At 45.0% G+C, this 15,573-nt stretch overlaps 17 non-coding genes across 17 annotated transcripts; all 17 read left to right on the top strand.

The window, feature by feature from the left end:
- The first annotated feature begins 142 nt into the window (after positions 1-142).
- TRNAS-UGA (transfer RNA serine (anticodon UGA)) lies at positions 143-224 on the top strand. The gene has a single exon. It is a non-coding gene; the product is annotated as a tRNA-Ser (tRNA).
- A 1,793-nt stretch (positions 225-2,017) lies between these two features.
- Positions 2,018-2,099, top strand: TRNAS-UGA (transfer RNA serine (anticodon UGA)). The gene has a single exon. It is a non-coding gene; the product is annotated as a tRNA-Ser (tRNA).
- Positions 2,100-2,645: 546 nt separating this feature from the next.
- Positions 2,646-2,727, top strand: TRNAS-CGA (transfer RNA serine (anticodon CGA)). The gene has a single exon. It is a non-coding gene; the product is annotated as a tRNA-Ser (tRNA).
- Positions 2,728-3,271: 544 nt separating this feature from the next.
- Positions 3,272-3,353, top strand: TRNAL-UAA (transfer RNA leucine (anticodon UAA)). The gene has a single exon. It is a non-coding gene; the product is annotated as a tRNA-Leu (tRNA).
- A 543-nt stretch (positions 3,354-3,896) lies between these two features.
- TRNAL-CAA (transfer RNA leucine (anticodon CAA)) lies at positions 3,897-3,978 on the top strand. Its single transcript has one exon. It is a non-coding gene; the product is annotated as a tRNA-Leu (tRNA).
- Positions 3,979-4,521: 543 nt separating this feature from the next.
- Positions 4,522-4,603, top strand: TRNAS-CGA (transfer RNA serine (anticodon CGA)). Its single transcript has one exon. It is a non-coding gene; the product is annotated as a tRNA-Ser (tRNA).
- Positions 4,604-5,144: 541 nt separating this feature from the next.
- TRNAS-CGA (transfer RNA serine (anticodon CGA)) lies at positions 5,145-5,226 on the top strand. Its single transcript has one exon. It is a non-coding gene; the product is annotated as a tRNA-Ser (tRNA).
- Positions 5,227-5,770: 544 nt separating this feature from the next.
- TRNAS-CGA (transfer RNA serine (anticodon CGA)) lies at positions 5,771-5,851 on the top strand. Its single transcript has one exon. It is a non-coding gene; the product is annotated as a tRNA-Ser (tRNA).
- Positions 5,852-6,394: 543 nt separating this feature from the next.
- On the top strand, positions 6,395-6,476 carry TRNAS-CGA (transfer RNA serine (anticodon CGA)). The gene has a single exon. It is a non-coding gene; the product is annotated as a tRNA-Ser (tRNA).
- Positions 6,477-7,020: 544 nt separating this feature from the next.
- Positions 7,021-7,102, top strand: TRNAS-UGA (transfer RNA serine (anticodon UGA)). The gene has a single exon. It is a non-coding gene; the product is annotated as a tRNA-Ser (tRNA).
- A 2,415-nt stretch (positions 7,103-9,517) lies between these two features.
- TRNAS-CGA (transfer RNA serine (anticodon CGA)) lies at positions 9,518-9,599 on the top strand. The gene has a single exon. It is a non-coding gene; the product is annotated as a tRNA-Ser (tRNA).
- A 542-nt stretch (positions 9,600-10,141) lies between these two features.
- On the top strand, positions 10,142-10,223 carry TRNAS-UGA (transfer RNA serine (anticodon UGA)). Its single transcript has one exon. It is a non-coding gene; the product is annotated as a tRNA-Ser (tRNA).
- A 543-nt stretch (positions 10,224-10,766) lies between these two features.
- TRNAS-UGA (transfer RNA serine (anticodon UGA)) lies at positions 10,767-10,848 on the top strand. Its single transcript has one exon. It is a non-coding gene; the product is annotated as a tRNA-Ser (tRNA).
- Positions 10,849-11,394: 546 nt separating this feature from the next.
- Positions 11,395-11,476, top strand: TRNAS-CGA (transfer RNA serine (anticodon CGA)). Its single transcript has one exon. It is a non-coding gene; the product is annotated as a tRNA-Ser (tRNA).
- A 544-nt stretch (positions 11,477-12,020) lies between these two features.
- Positions 12,021-12,102, top strand: TRNAL-UAA (transfer RNA leucine (anticodon UAA)). The gene has a single exon. It is a non-coding gene; the product is annotated as a tRNA-Leu (tRNA).
- Positions 12,103-12,645: 543 nt separating this feature from the next.
- TRNAL-CAA (transfer RNA leucine (anticodon CAA)) lies at positions 12,646-12,727 on the top strand. Its single transcript has one exon. It is a non-coding gene; the product is annotated as a tRNA-Leu (tRNA).
- Positions 12,728-13,270: 543 nt separating this feature from the next.
- On the top strand, positions 13,271-13,358 carry TRNAS-CGA (transfer RNA serine (anticodon CGA)). Its single transcript has one exon. It is a non-coding gene; the product is annotated as a tRNA-Ser (tRNA).
- The last annotated feature ends 2,215 nt before the right edge of the window (positions 13,359-15,573 follow it).

The raw sequence follows: 15,573 nt of genomic DNA, 5'->3' as shown, positions 1-15,573 counted from the left end.
TATGAAAGCATGCAAAATAAGTGAGGACAACAGGGCACTGCTGGTACGTGCCCCGTCCTTCTGTTACTTTATTTTTTATGTCTCGGCCTGACGTGAGTAGTGCATGGCTCGTATACGACAACTGTGACATCATACTCACGCAGCTGCGATGGCCGAGTGGTTAAGGCGTTGGACTTGAAATCCAGTAGGGTTTTCCCGCGTAGGTTCGAATCCTGCTTGCAGCGTCATGAGATTTTGCATGAACACCATTTTGTTTTGTTAAGTAAATGTTCACTTCTTGTTACGCAATCCTCATCAAGTCACAGAGTTAAACGGCAAAAACTCTAACTAGATATAAACATTGAGACAATTTCCACACCCAGGAAGTGTTTTAGGGAGCAGGTGCCTCGGAAGGGTTCGTAGTCTGGACCTGTTCTGCATGATCTAGACAAGTCACGAAAAGAGTAATTATTTTTTTTATGAAGCGTGTCTTGTTTAGGCTTTTGGACTCTTTCTTAGTACACTTAAGGGCCCGTTACCACCACCGTAATATAGGGAAAAGAGGGTAGAAATGCGCAGTGATTGATTACCGCTCATCTGTGCCCTGTCACTCACTTTGAGTGATGCTTGTTGCTATTTTTATAAATTGCATGAAAGCATTCAAAATAAGTGGGGGATACAGGGCACTGCTGGTACGTGCCCTGTCCTGCCGTTACTTTAATTTTTAGGTCTCGGCCTGACATGAGCAGAGCATGGCTCGTATACGACAACAGTGACATCATACTCATGCAGCTGCCATGGCCGAGTGGTTAAGGCGTTGGACTTGAAATCCAATGGGGTTTCTCCGCGTAGGTTTGAATCCTGCTTGCAGCGTCATGAGATTTTGCATGAACACCATTTGGTTTAGTTAAGTAAATGTTTACTTCTTGTTACGCAATCCTCATCAAGTCACAGAGTTAAACGGTAAAAACTCAAACTAGATGTAAACATTGAAACAATTTCCACACCTAGGAAGTGTTTTAGAGAGCAGGTGGCTCGGAAGGGTTTGTAGTCTGGACCTATCCTGCCTGATCTAGACAAGTTACGAAATGAGTAATTTTTTTTATGAAGCGTGTCTTGTTTAGGCTTTTGGACTCTTTCTGAGTACACTTAAGGGCCCGTTGCCACCGCCGTAATATATGGAAACGAGGGTAGAAATGTGCAGTGATTGATTACCGCTCATCTGTGCCCTGTCACTCATTTTGAGTGATGCATATTGCTATTTTTATTAATTGTATGAAAGTATGCGAAATAAGTGAGGACAACAGGGCACTGCTGGTACGTGCCCCGTCCTTCCGTTACTTTATTTTTTAGGTCTCGACCTGACATGAGTAGCGCATGGCTCGTATACGACAACAGTGACTTCATACTCACGCAGCTGCGATGGCCGAGTGGTTAAGGCGCTGGACTTGAAATCCAATGGGGTTTCCCCATGTAGGTTCGAATCCTGCTTGCAGCGGCATGAGATTTTGCATGAACACCATTTGGTTAAGTTAAGTAAATGTTCACTTCTCATTACGCAATCCTCATCAAGTCACTGAGTTAAACTGCAAAAACTCAAACTAAATGTAAACATTGAGACAATTTCCACACCCAGGAAGTGTTTTAGAGAGGTGGCTCGGAAGGGTTCGTAGTCTGGACGTGTCCTGCCTGATCTAGACAAGTCATGAAAAGAGTACTTTTTTTTATGAAGCGTGTCTTGTTTAAGCTTTTGGACTCTTTCTGAGTACACTTAAGGGCCCGTTACCACCGCCGTAATATAGGGAAAAGAGGGTAGAAATGCGCAATGATTGATTACCACTCATCTGTGCCCTTTCACTCACTTTGAGTGATGCATGTTGCTATTTTTATTAATTGTATGAAAGCATGCAAAATAAGTGAGGACAACAGGGCACTGCTGGTACGTGCCCCGTCCTTCTGTTACTTTATTTTTTATGTCTCGGCCTGACGTGAGTAGTGCATGGCTCGTATACGACAACTGTGACATCATACTCACGCAGCTGCGATGGCCGAGTGGTTAAGGCGTTGGACTTGAAATCCAGTAGGGTTTTCCCGCGTAGGTTCGAATCCTGCTTGCAGCGTCATGAGATTTTGCATGAACACCATTTTGTTTTGTTAAGTAAATGTTCACTTCTTGTTACGCAATCCTCATCAAGTCACAGAGTTAAACGGCAAAAACTCTAACTAGATATAAACATTGAGACAATTTCCACACCCAGGAAGTGTTTTAGGGAGCAGGTGCCTCGGAAGGGTTCGTAGTCTGGACCTGTTCTGCATGATCTAGACAAGTCACGAAAAGAGTAATTATTTTTTTTATGAAGCGTGTCTTGTTTAGGCTTTTGGACTCTTTCTTAGTACACTTAAGGGCCCGTTACCACCACCGTAATATAGGGAAAAGAGGGTAGAAATGCGCAGTGATTGATTACCGCTCATCTGTGCCCTGTCACTCACTTTGAGTGATGCTTGTTGCTATTTTTATAAATTGCATGAAAGCATTCAAAATAAGTGGGGGATACAGGGCACTGCTGGTACGTGCCCTGTCCTGCCGTTACTTTAATTTTTAGGTCTCGGCCTGACATGAGCAGAGCATGGCTCGTATACGACAACAGTGACATCATACTCATGCAGCTGCCATGGCCGAGTGGTTAAGGCGTTGGACTCGAAATCCAATGGGCTTTCCCTGCGCAGGTTCGAATCCTGCTTGCAGCGTAGTGTGATTTTGCATGAACACCATTTGGTTTAGTTAAGGAAATGTTCACTTCTCGTTACGCAATCCTCATCAAGTCACAGAGTTAAATGGCAAAAACTCAAACTAAATGTAAACATTGAAACAATTTCCACACCTAGGAAGTGTTTTAGAGAGCAGGTGGCTCGGAAGGGTTTGTAGTCTGGACCTATCCTGCCTGATCTAGACAAGTTACGAAATGAGTAATTTTTTTTTATGAAGCGTGTCTTGTTTAAGCCTTTGGACTCTTTCTGAGTACACTTAAGGGCCCGTTGCCACCGCTGTAATATAGGGAAACGAGGATAGAAATGTGCAGTGATTGATTACCGCTCATCGGTGCCCTGTCACTCACTTTGAGTGATGCGTATTGCTATTTTTATTAATTGTATGAAAGCATGCAAAATAAGTGAGGACAACAGGGCACTGCTGGTACGTGCCCCGTCCTTCTGTTACTTTATTTTTTATGTCTCGGCCTGACGTGAGTAGTGCATGGCTCGTATACGACAACTGTGACATCATACTCACGCAGCTGCGATGGCCGAGTGGTTAAGGTGTTGGGCTTAAAATCCAATGGGGTTTCCCCGGGTAGGTTCGAATCCTGCTTGCAGCGGCATAAGATTTTGCATGAACACCATTTGGTTAAGTTAAGTAAATGTTCACTTCTCATTACGCAATCCTCATCAAGTCACAGAGTTAAACTGCAAAAGCTCAAACTAGATGTAAACATTGAGACAATTTCCACACCCAGGAAGTGTTTTAGAGAGCAGGTGGCTCAGAAGGGTTCGTAGTCTGGACCTGTCCTGCCTGATCTAGACAAGTCATGAAAAGAGTACTTTTTTTTATGAAGCGTGTCTTGTTTAAGCTTTTGGACTCTTTCTGAGTACACTTAAGGGCCCGTTGCCACCGCCGTAATATAGGGAAACGAGGATAGAAATGTGCAGTGATTGATTACCGCTCATCGGTGCCCTGTCACTCACTTTGAGTGATGCATGTTGCTATTTTTATTAATTGTATGAAAGCATGCAAAATAAGTGAGGACAACAGGGCACGGTTGGTACGTGCCCCGTCCTTCCGTTACTTTATTTTTTTGGTCTCGGCCTGACATGAGCAGAGCATGGCTTGTATACGACAACAGTGACATCATACGCATGCAGCTGCGATGGCCGAGTGCTTAAGGCGTTGGACTCAAAATCCAATGGGGTTTCCCTGCGCAGGTTCGAATCCTGCTTGCAGCGTAGTGTGATTTTGCATGAACACCATTTGGTTTAGTTAAGGAAATGTTCACTTCTCGTTACGCAATCCTCATCAAGTCACAGAGTTAAATGGCAAAAACTCAAACTAGATGTAAACATTGAGACAATTTCCACACCCAGGAAGTGTTTTAGAGAGCAGGTGGCTCGGAAGGGTTCGTAGTCTGGACCTGTCCTGCCTGATCTAGACAAGTCATGAAAAGAGTACTTTTTTTTATGAAGCGTGTCTTGTTTAAGCTTTTGGACTCTTTCTGAGTACACTTAAGGGCCCGTTGCCACCGCCGTAATATAGGGAAACGAGGATAGAAATGTGCAGTGATTGATTACCGCTCATCGGTGCCCTGTCACTCACTTTGAGTGATGCGTATTGCTATTTTTATTAATTGTATGAAAGCATGCAAAATAAGTGAGGACAACAGGGCACTGCTGGTACGTGCCCCGTCCTTCTGTTACTTTATTTTTTATGTCTCGGCCTGACGTGAGTAGTGCATGGATCGTATACGACAACTGTGATATCATACTCACGCAGCTGCGATGGCCGAGTGGTTAAGGCGTTGGACTCGAAATCCAATGGGGTTTCCCTGCGCAGGTTCGAATCCTGCTTGCAGCGTAGTGTGATTTTGCATGAACACCATTTGGTTTAGTTAAGGAAATGTTCACTTCTCGTTCGCAATCCTCATCAAGTCACAGAGTTAAATGGAAAAAACTCAAACTAGATGTAAACATTGAGACAATTTCCACACCCAGGAAGTGTTTTAGAGAGCTGGTGGCTCGGAAGGGTTTGTAGTCTGGACCTGTCCTGCCTGATCTAGACAAGTCATGAAAAGAGTACTTTTTTTATGATGCATGTCTTGTTTAGGCTTTTGGACTCTTTCTTAGTACACTTAAGGGCCCGTTACCACCGCCGTAATATAGGGACAAGTGGGTAGACACATGCAGTGATTGATTACCACTCATCTGTGCCCTTTCACTCACTTTGAGTGATGCATGTTGCTATTTTTATTAATTGTATGAAAGCATGCAAAATAAGTGAGGACAACAGGGCACTGCTGGTACGTGCCCCGTCCTTCCGTTACTTTATTTTTTTGGTCTCCGCCTGACATGAGCAGAGCATGGCTCGTATACGACAACAGTGACATCATAATCATGCAGCTGCGATGGCCGAGCGGTTAAGGCGTTGGACTCGAAATCCAATGGGGTTTCCCTGCGCAGGTTCGAATCCTGCTTGCAGCGTAGTGTGATTTTGCATGAACACCATTTGGTTTAGTTAAGGAAATGTTCACTTCTCGTTACGCAATCCTCATCAAGTCACAGAGTTAAATGGCAAAAACTCAAACTAGATGTAAACATTGAAACAATTTCCACACCTAGGAAGTGTTTTAGAGAGCAGGTGGCTCGGAAGGGTTTGTAGTCTGGACCTATCCTGCCTGATCTAGACAAGTTACGAAATGAGTAATTTTTTTTTATGAAGCGTGTCTTGTTTAAGCTTTTGGACTCTTTCTGAGTACACTTAAGGGCCCGTTGCCACCGCCGTAATATAGGGAAACGAGGATAGAAATGTGCAGTGATTGATTACCGCTCATCTGTGCCCTGTCACTCACTTTGAGTGATGCTTGTTGCTATTTTTATTAATTGTATGAAAGCATTCAAAATAAGTGGGGGATACAGGGCACTGCTGGTACGTGCCCTGTCCTGCCGTTACTTTAATTTTTAGGTCTCGGCCTGACGTGAGCAGCGTATGGATCGTATACGACAACAGTGACATCATACTCATGCAGCTGCGATGGCCGAGTGGTAAGGCATTGGACTCGAAATCCAATGGGGTTTCCCTGCGCAGGTTTGAATCCTGCTTGCAGCGTAGTGTGATTTTGCATGAACACCATTTGGTTTAGTTAAGTAAATGTTCACTTCTCGTTACGCAATCCTCATCAAGTCACAGAGTTAAATGGAAAAAACTCAAACTAGATGTAAACATTGAGACAATTTCCACACCCAGGAAGTGTTTTAGAGAGCTGGTGGCTCGGAAGGGTTTGTAGTCTGGACCTGTCCTGCCTGATCTAGACAAGTCATGAAAAGAGTACTTTTTTTTATGAAGCATGTCTTGTTTAGGCTTTTGGACTCTTTCTTAGTACACTTAAGGGCCCGTTACCACCGCCGTAATATAGGGAAAAGTGGGTAGAAACATGCAGTGATTGATTACCACTCATCTGTGCCCTTTCACTCACTTTGAGTGATGCGTGTTGCTATTTTTATTAATTGTATGAAAGCATGCAAAATAAGTGAGGACAACAGGGCACTGCTGGTACGTGCCCCGTCCTTCCGTTACTTTATTTTTTTGGTCTCGGCCTGACATGAGCAGAGCATGGCTCGTATACGCTAACAGTGACATCATACTCATGCAGCTGCCATGGCCGAGTGGTTAAGGCGTTGGACTCGAAATCCAATGGGGTTTCCCTGCGCAGGTTCGAATCCTGCTTGCAGCGTAGTGTGATTTTGCATGAACACCATTTGGTTTAGTTAAGGAAATGTTCACTTCTCGTTACGCAATCCTCATCAAGTCACAGAGTTAAATGGCAAAAACTCAAACTAGATGTAAACATTGAAACAATTTCCACACCTAGGAAGTGTTTTAGAGAGCAGGTGGCTCGGAAGGGTTTGTAGTCTGGACCTATCCTGCCTGATCTAGACAAGTTACGAAATGAGTAATTTTTTTTTATGAAGCGTGTCTTGTTTAAGCTTTTGGACTCTTTCTGAGTACACTTAAGGGCCCGTTGCCACTGCCGTAATATAGGGAAACGAGGATAGAAATGTGCAGTGATTGATTACCGCTCATCGGTGCCCTGTCACTCACTTTGAGTGATGCGTATTGCTATTTTTATTAATTGTATGAAAGCATGCAAAATAAGTGAGGACAACAGGGCACTGCTGGTACGTGCCCCGTCCTTCTGTTACTTTATTTTTTATGTCTCGGCCTGACGTGAGTAGTGCATGGCTCGTATACGACAACTGTGACATCATACTCACACAGCTGCGATGGCCGAGTGGTTAAGGCGTTGGACTTGAAATCCAATGGGGTTTCCCCGCGTAGGTTCGAATCCTGCTTGCAGCAGCATGAGATTTTGCATGAACACCATTTGGATAAGTTAAGTAAATGTTCACTTCTCATTACGCAATCCTCATCAAGTCACAGAGTTAAACTGCAAAAACTCAAACTAGATGTAAACATTGAGACAATTTCCACACCCAGGAAGTGTTTTAGAGAGCAGGTGGCTCGGAAGGGTTCGTAGTCTGGACCTGTCCTGCCTGATCTAGACAAGTCATGAAAAGAGTACTTTTTTTTATGAAGCGTGTCTTGTTTAAGCTTTTGGACTCTTTCTGAGTACACTTAAGGGCCCTTTGCCACCGCCGTAATATATGGAAACGAGGATAGAAATGTGCAGTGATTGATTACCGCTCATCGGTGCCCTGTCACTCACTTTGAGTGATGCATGTTGCTATTTTTATTAATTGTATGAAAGCATGCAAAATAAGTGAGGACAACAGGGCACGGCTGGTACGTGCCCCGTCCTTCTGTTACTTTATTTTTTATGTCTTGGCCTGACGTGAGTAGTGCATGGCTCGTATACGACAACTGTGACATCATAATCATGCAGCTGCGATGGCCGAGTGGTTAAGGCGTTGGACTTGAAATCCAATGGGGTTTCTCCGCGTCGGTTTGAATCCTGCTTGCAGCGTCATGAGATTTTGCATGAACACCATTTGGTTTAGTTAAGTAAATGTTTACTTCTTGTTACGCAATCCTCATCAAGTCACAGAGTTAAACGGCAAAAACTCAAACTAGATGTAAACATTGAAACAATTTCCACACCTAGGAAGTGTTTTAGAGAGCAGGTGGCTCGGAAGGGTTTGTAGTCTGGACCTATCCTGCCTGATCTAGACAAGTTACGAAATGAGTAATTTTTTTAATGAAGCGTGTCTTGTTTAGGCTTTTGGACTCTTTCTGAGTACACTTAAGGGCCCGTTGCCACCGCCGTAATATATGGAAACGAGGGTAGAAATGTGCAGTGATTGATTACCGCTCATCTGTGCCCTGTCACTCATTTTGAGTGATGCATATTGCTATTTTTATTAATTGTATGAAAGTATGCGAAATAAGTGAGGACAACAGGGCACTGCTGGTATGTGCCCCGTCCTTCCGTTACTTTACTTTTTAGGTCTCGACCTGACATGAGTAGCGCATGGCTCGTATACGACAACAGTGACATCTTACTCACGCAGCTGCGATGGCCGAGTGGTTAAGGCGTTGGACTTGAAATCCAATGGGGTTTCTCCGCGTAGGTTTGAATCCTGCTTGCAGCGTCATGAGATTTTGCATGAACACCCTTTGGTTTAGTTAAGTAAATGTTTACTTCTTGTTACGCAATCCTCATCAAGTCACAGAGTTAAACGGTAAAAACTCAAACTAGATGTAAACATTGAAACAATTTCCACACCTAGGAAGTGTTTTAGAGAGCAGGTGGCTCGGAAGGGTTTGTAGTCTGGACCTATCCTGCCTGATCTAGACAAGTTACGAAATGAGTAATTTTTTTTATGAAGCGTGTCTTGTTTAGGCTTTTCGACTCTTTCTGAGTACACTTAAGGGCCCGTTGCCACCGCCGTAATATATGGAAACGAGGGTAGAAATGTGCAGTTATTGATTACCGCTCATCTGTGCCCTGTCACTCATTTTGAGTGATGCATATTGCTATTTTTATTAATTGTATGAAAGTATGCGAAATAAGTGAGGACAACAGGGCACTGCTGGTATGTGCCCCGTCCTTCCGTTACTTTACTTTTTAGGTCTCGACCTGACATGAGTAGCGCATGGCTCGTATACGACAACAGTGATTTCATACTCACGCAGCTGCGATGGCCGAGTGGTTAAGGCGCTGGACTTGAAATCCAATGGGGTTTCCCCATGTAGGTTCGAATCCTGCTTGCAGCGGCATGAGATTTTGCATGAACACCATTTGGTTAAGTTAAGTAAATGTTCACTTCTCATTACGCAATCCTCATCAAGTCACTGAGTTAAACTGCAAAAACTCAAACTAAATCTAAACATTGAGACAATTTCCACACCCAGGAAGTGTTTTAGAGAGGTGGCTCGGAAGGGTTCGTAGTCTGGACCTGTCCTGCCTGATGTAGACAAGTCATGAAAAGAGTACTTTTTTTTATGAAGCGTGTCTTGTTTAAGCTTTTGGACTCTTTCTGAGTACACTTAAGGGCCCGTTACCACCGCCGTAATATAGGGAAAAGAGGGTAGAAATGCGCAATGATTGATTACCACTCATCTGTGCCCTTTCACTCACTTTGAGTGATGCATGTTGCTATTTTTATTAATTGTATGAAAGCATGCAAAATAAGTGAGGACAACAGGGCACCTCTGGTACGTGCCCCGTCCTTCTGTTACTTTATTTTTTTGGTCTCCGCCTGACATGAGCAGAGCATGGCTCGTATACGACAACAGTGACATCATACTCATGCAGCTGCGATGGCCGAGTGGTTAAGGCGTTGTACTCGAAATCCAATGGGGTTTCCCTGCGCAGGTTCGAATCCTGCTTGCAGCGTAGTGTGATTTTGCATGAACACCATTTGGTTTAGTTAAGGAAATGTTCACTTCTCGTTCACAATCCTCATCAAGTCACAGAGTTAAATGGAAAAAACTCAAACTAGATGTAAACATTGAGACAATTTCCATACCCAGGAAGTGTTTTAGAGAGCTGGTGGCTCGGAAGGGTTTGTAGTCTGGACCTGTCCTGCCTGATCTAGACAAGTCATGAAAAGAGTACTTTTTTTTATGATGCATGTCTTGTTTAGGCTTTTGGACTCTTTCTTAGTACACTTAAGGGCCTGTTACCACCGCCGTAATATAGGGAAAAGTGGGTAGAAACATGCAGTGATTGATTACCACTCATCTGTGCCCTTTCACTCACTTTGAGTGATGCATGTTGCTATTTTTATTAATTGTATGAAAGCATGCAAAATAAGTGAGGACAACAGGGCACTGCTGGTATGTGCCCCGTCCTTCCGTTACTTTATTTTTTAGGTCTCGACCTGACATGAGTAGCGCATGGCTCGTATACGACAACAGTGACATCATACTCATGCAGCTGCGATGGCTGAGTGGTTAAGGCATTGGACTTGAAATCCAATGGGGTTTCCCCGCGTAGGTTCGAATCCTGCTTGCAGCGGCATGAGATTTTGCATGAACACCATTTGGTTTAGTTAAGTAAATGTTCACTTCTCATTACGCAATCCTCATCAAGTCACAGAGTTAAACTGCAAAAACTCAAACTAGATGTAAACATTGAGACAATTTCCACACTCAGGAAGTGTTTTAGAGAGCAGGTGGCTCGGAAGGGTTCGTAGTCTGGACCTGTCCTGCCTGATCTAGACAAGTCATGAAAAGAGTACTTTTTTTTATGAAGCGTGTCTTGTTTAAGCTTTTGGACTCTTTCTGAGTACACTTAAGGGCCCGTTGCCACCGCCGTAATATAGGGAAACGAGGATAGAAATGTGCAGTGATTGATTACCGCTCATCGGTGCCCTGTCACTCACTTTGAGTGATCCATATTGCTATTTTTATTAATTGTATGAAAGCATGCAAAATAAGTGAGGACAACAGGGCACTGCTGGTACGTGCCCCATCCTTCTGTTACTTTATTTTTTATGTCTCGGCCTGACGTGAGTAGTGCATGGCTCGTATACGACAACTGTGACATCAAACTGACGCAGCTGCGATGGCCGAGTGGTTAAGGCGTTGGACTTGAAATCCAATAGGGTTTCCCCGCGTAGGTTCGAATCCTGCTTGCAGCGTCATGAGATTTTGCATGAACACCATTTTGTTTTGTTAAGTAAATGTTCACTTCTTGTTACGCAATCCTCATCAAGTCACAGAGTTAAACGGCAAAAACTCTAACTAGATATAAACATTGAGACAATTTCCACACCCAGGAAGTGTTTTAGGGAGCAGGTGCCTCGGAAGGGTTCGTAGTCTGGACCTGTTCTGCATGATCTAGACAAGTCACGAAAAGAGTAATTATTTTTTTTATGAAGCGTGTCTTGTTTAGGCTTTTGGACTCTTTCTTAGTACACTTAAGGGCCCGTTACCACCACCGTAATATAGGGAAAAGAGGGTAGAAATGCGCAGTGATTGATTACCGCTCATCTGTGCCCTGTCACTCACTTTGAGTGATGCTTGTTGCTATTTTTATAAATTGTATGAAAGCATTCAAAATAAGTGGGGGATACAGGGCACTGCTGGTAGGTGCCCTGTCCTGCCGTTACTTTAATTTTTAGGTCTCGGCCTGACATGAGCAGAGCATGGCTCGTATACGACAACAGTGACATCATACTCATGCAGCTGCCATGGCCGAGTGGTTAAGGCATTGGACTCGAAATCCAATGGGCTTTCCCTGCGCAGGTTCGAATCCTGCTTGCAGCGTAGTGTGATTTTGCATGAACACCATTTGGTTTAGTTAAGGAAATGTTCACTTCTCGTTACGCAATCCTCATCAAGTCACAGAGTTAAATGGCAAAAACTCAAACTAAATGTAAACATTGAAACAATTTCCACACCTAGGAAGTGTTTTAGAGAGCAGGTGGCTCGGAAGGGTTTGTAGTCTGGACCTATCCTGCCTGATCTAGACAAGTTACGAAATGAGTAATTTTTTTTTATGAAGCGTGTCTTGTTTAAGCTTTTGGACTCTTTCTGAGTACACTTAAGGGCCCGTTGCCACCGCTGTAATATAGGGAAACGAGGATAGAAATGTGCAGTGATTGATTACCGCTCATCGGTGCCCTGTCACTCACTTTGAGTGATGCGTATTGCTATTTTTATTAATTGTATGAAAGCATGCAAAATAAGTGAGGACAACAGGGCACTGCTGGTACGTGCCCCGTCCTTCTGTTACTTTATTTTTTATGTCTCGGCCTGACGTGAGTAGTGCATGGCTCGTATACGACAACTGTGACATCATACTCACGCAGCTGCGATGGCCGAGTGGTTAAGGTGTTGGGCTTAAAATCCAATGGGGTTTCCCCGCGTAGGTTCGAATCCTGCTTGCAGCGGCATAAGATTTTGCATGAACACCATTTGGTTAAGTTAAGTAAATGTTCACTTCTCATTACGCAATCCTCATCAAGTCACAGAGTTAAACTGCAAAAGCTCAAACTAGATGTAAACATTGAGACAATTTCCACACCCAGGAAGTGTTTTAGAGAGCAGGTGGCTCAGAAGGGTTCGTAGTCTGGACCTGTCCTGCCTGATCTAGACAAGTCATGAAAAGAGTACTTTTTTTTATGAAGCGTGTCTTGTTTAAGCTTTTGGACTCTTTCTGAGTACACTTAAGGGCCCGTTGCCACCGCCGTAATATAGGGAAACGAGGATAGATATGTGCAGTGATTGATTACCGCTCATCGGTGCCCTGTCACTCACTTTGAGTGATGCATGTTGCTATTTTTATTAATTGTATGAAAGCATGCAAAATAAGTGAGGACATCAGGGCACGGTTGGTACGTGCCCCGTCCTTCCGTTACTTTATTTTTTTGGTCTCGGCCTGACATGAGCAGAGCATGGCTTGTATACGACAACAGTGACATCACACGCATGCAGCTGCGATGGCCGAGTGCTTAAGGTGTTGGACTCAAAATCCAATGGGGTTTCCCTGCGCAGGTTCGAATCCTGCTTGCAGCGTAGTGTGATTTTGCATGAACACCATTTGGTTTAGTTAAGGAAATGTTCACTTCTCGTTACGCAATCCTCATCAAGTCACAGAGTTAACTGGCAAAAACTCAAACTAGATGTAAACATTGAGACAATTTCCACACCCAGGAAGTGTTTTAGAGAGCAGGTGGCTCGGAAGGGTTCGTAGTCTGGACCTGTCCTGCCTGATCTAGACAAGTCATGAAAAGAGTACTTTTTTTTATGAAGCGTGTCTTGTTTAAGCTTTTGGACTCTTTCTGAGTACACTTAAGGGCCCGTTGCCACCGCCGTAATATAGGGAAACGAGGATAGAAATGTGCAGTGATTGATTACCGCTCATCGGTGCCCTGTCACTCACTTTGAGTGATGCGTATTGCTATTTTTATTAATTGTATGAAAGCATGCAAAATAAGTGAGGACAACAGGGCACTGCTGGTACGTGCCCCGTCCTTCTGTTACTTTATTTTTTATGTCTCGGCCTGACGTGAGTAGTGCATGGCTCGTATACGACAACTGTGACATCATACTCACGCAGCTGCGATGGCCGAGTGGTTAAGGCGTTGGACTCGAAGTCCAATGGGGATGGGGTTTCCCTGCGCAGGTTCGAATCCTGCTTGCAGCGTAGTGTGATTTTGCATGAACACCAATTGGTTTAGTTAAGGAAATGTTCACTTCTCGTTCGCAATCCTCATCAAGTCACAGAGTTAAATGGAAAAAACTCAAACTAGATGTAAACATTGAGACAATTTCCACACCCAGGAAGTGCTTTAGAGAGCTGGTGGCTCGGAAGGGTTTGTAGTCTGGACCTGTCCTGCCTGATCTAGACAAGTCATGGAAAGAGTACTTTTTTTATGATGCATGTCTTGTTTAGGCTTTTGGACTCTTTCTTAGTACACTTAAGGGCCCGTTACCACCGCCGTAATATAGGGAAAAGTGGGTAGACACATGCAGTGATTGATTACCACTCATCTGTGCCCTTTCACTCACTTTGAGTGATGCATGTTGCTATTTTTATTAATTGTATGAAAGCATGCAAAATAAGTGAGGACAACAGGGCACTGCTGGTACGTGCCCCGTCCTTCCGTTACTTTATTTTTTTGGTCTCCGCCTGACATGAGCAGAGCATGGCTCGTATATGTAGGAGAGTAGGGTCTGCTATCCTATGGTCACCCCAATTTTTGCTTTTTGCTTCACTGGTTTTCGACTTACTGAGGCTGTGGGCCTGCTAATCAGACCCCCAGCCTGCTGTTCTCTCTCTAAATTTATAATACATGTGCTATAGGTACATACCACAATTGGAAATGGACTCCTTGTCAGCCCCTGTACCATGCACTATAGGTGCTCAGGGCATAGGTGCCACCAAGGCCTACCAGGGGCTGAAGCATAGCTTTTGCCACCCCTGGCTGGTTCTTAAATTGACACAACTGGCTGATCACTCAGCTGGGGCAAGTGGGTGTAATCACCCCTTGCTTAGATATAGTATACCTATATCTAAACCTATATCTGGACACATATATAACCTGTGAGCCACTCCTATGGAAGGCCTCATCAATCCTGGGGGCAGAGTGCGTGGTTTTATGTGAGATGGAGCTCTGGCATGAGCTGAGCCTGTCTGCAGCTGTCGGGAACAACTCCCTAAGCTGATCCGGGATAATGCCATACCATATACTCTTAAGCGCCTTATAATCCTCGCGGTTATATAGCAACTTTGGTTTGGCTTTATCAAAACATGTCGTGTAAGGTGTCATACGAATTGGAATACTACCCCCTCGCCAGTTCTGGCGACGGGGGTAGCATTCCACCCTTCTAGAGGGAGAAGACATGTTACTTTACTGAAACGCGGTTGATTTAAAATGAGCCTCAGATCCACAAAATGGATGCCCCTGCCACAGACACGGGTCTGGCCTCCTGCTGCTGACCGAAACCCGGCAGAGGAGGCCTGGACAAAGAGTTTCCTGTCACAGGGCGGTGCCAAACCACCCCAGACAGGAGATAGTGGATTGGAGTAGGGAGGTTTCAAAGAAACCAGACACTGCCTGGGGAGCACAAGGCTGCCCCTTGCAGGATCCGGCCAAACCGGTTCTGGGGCCTCCCAGCCCCTGTCCCAGCGCGGCCAGGATCAAAGGAGAGGGGTGTAACCACCCCCTTCCTGGGTCCCACCCATAGGAGGGGACCTAGCAGGATGTCCAACCCCCTAGATTCGAATAAGAGGGGGAGCAGTTCCAACGGACTTCAGATCATCCTGAAGAAACATAAGAAACGAAATCTGGACCCTTCGACTTTCTACACGACGTGAGAAGACTGAAGAATCTCCCTTGTGGTCAAGGAGTGACCACCCTGTGCAAACAGGCACCATCCAGCCCTCGACCCTTGCTTTGTTGCAGTTCCCGCCGGAACTCGAGCGACAGAGAACGACGAGATCAAGCTTGCCTGCCTTCTACCTGCCCGATCCACAGTCCCTGCAGAGCTGAGACCCGTGGAGGCGACCGGAAGCGTGGGGCACGCCATCTTGAAAAGGCCACGAGACGCTGACCGTGCAGCCCACGAGTGACCCTCGAAGCTGTGCACCGGGGTTTGAGAAGCCCCAGCCCCGAGCTCCACTTGCACCAAAGCTCACCCCTCCACACTCGACGAGTGCTGCGTGGGGCCCTTCTGCTTGTGTGCGCTCGACGCGTTGGCCCGGTCACTTGCCAGCTGGCTTGTGGCCCCTGTGCCGACGAAACTTGAAATCCGACTTGCTTTTCTGGTTGCTCCAGATCTGCACCAGCTCCTGTGAAAAGGAGCACCCACTCTGACCCTCCTGGTTCGAGTGATAAGCAATCTCCCGGTTCTGCGTG

This window comes from Lissotriton vulgaris, chromosome 11, assembly GCF_964263255.1.
Source record: "Lissotriton vulgaris chromosome 11, aLisVul1.2, whole genome shotgun sequence".
Lineage (NCBI taxonomy): Eukaryota > Metazoa > Chordata > Amphibia > Caudata > Salamandridae > Lissotriton > Lissotriton vulgaris.
Note: the sequence above shows the minus strand (reverse complement) of the source record. Positions and strands in the feature narration are given on the sequence as shown.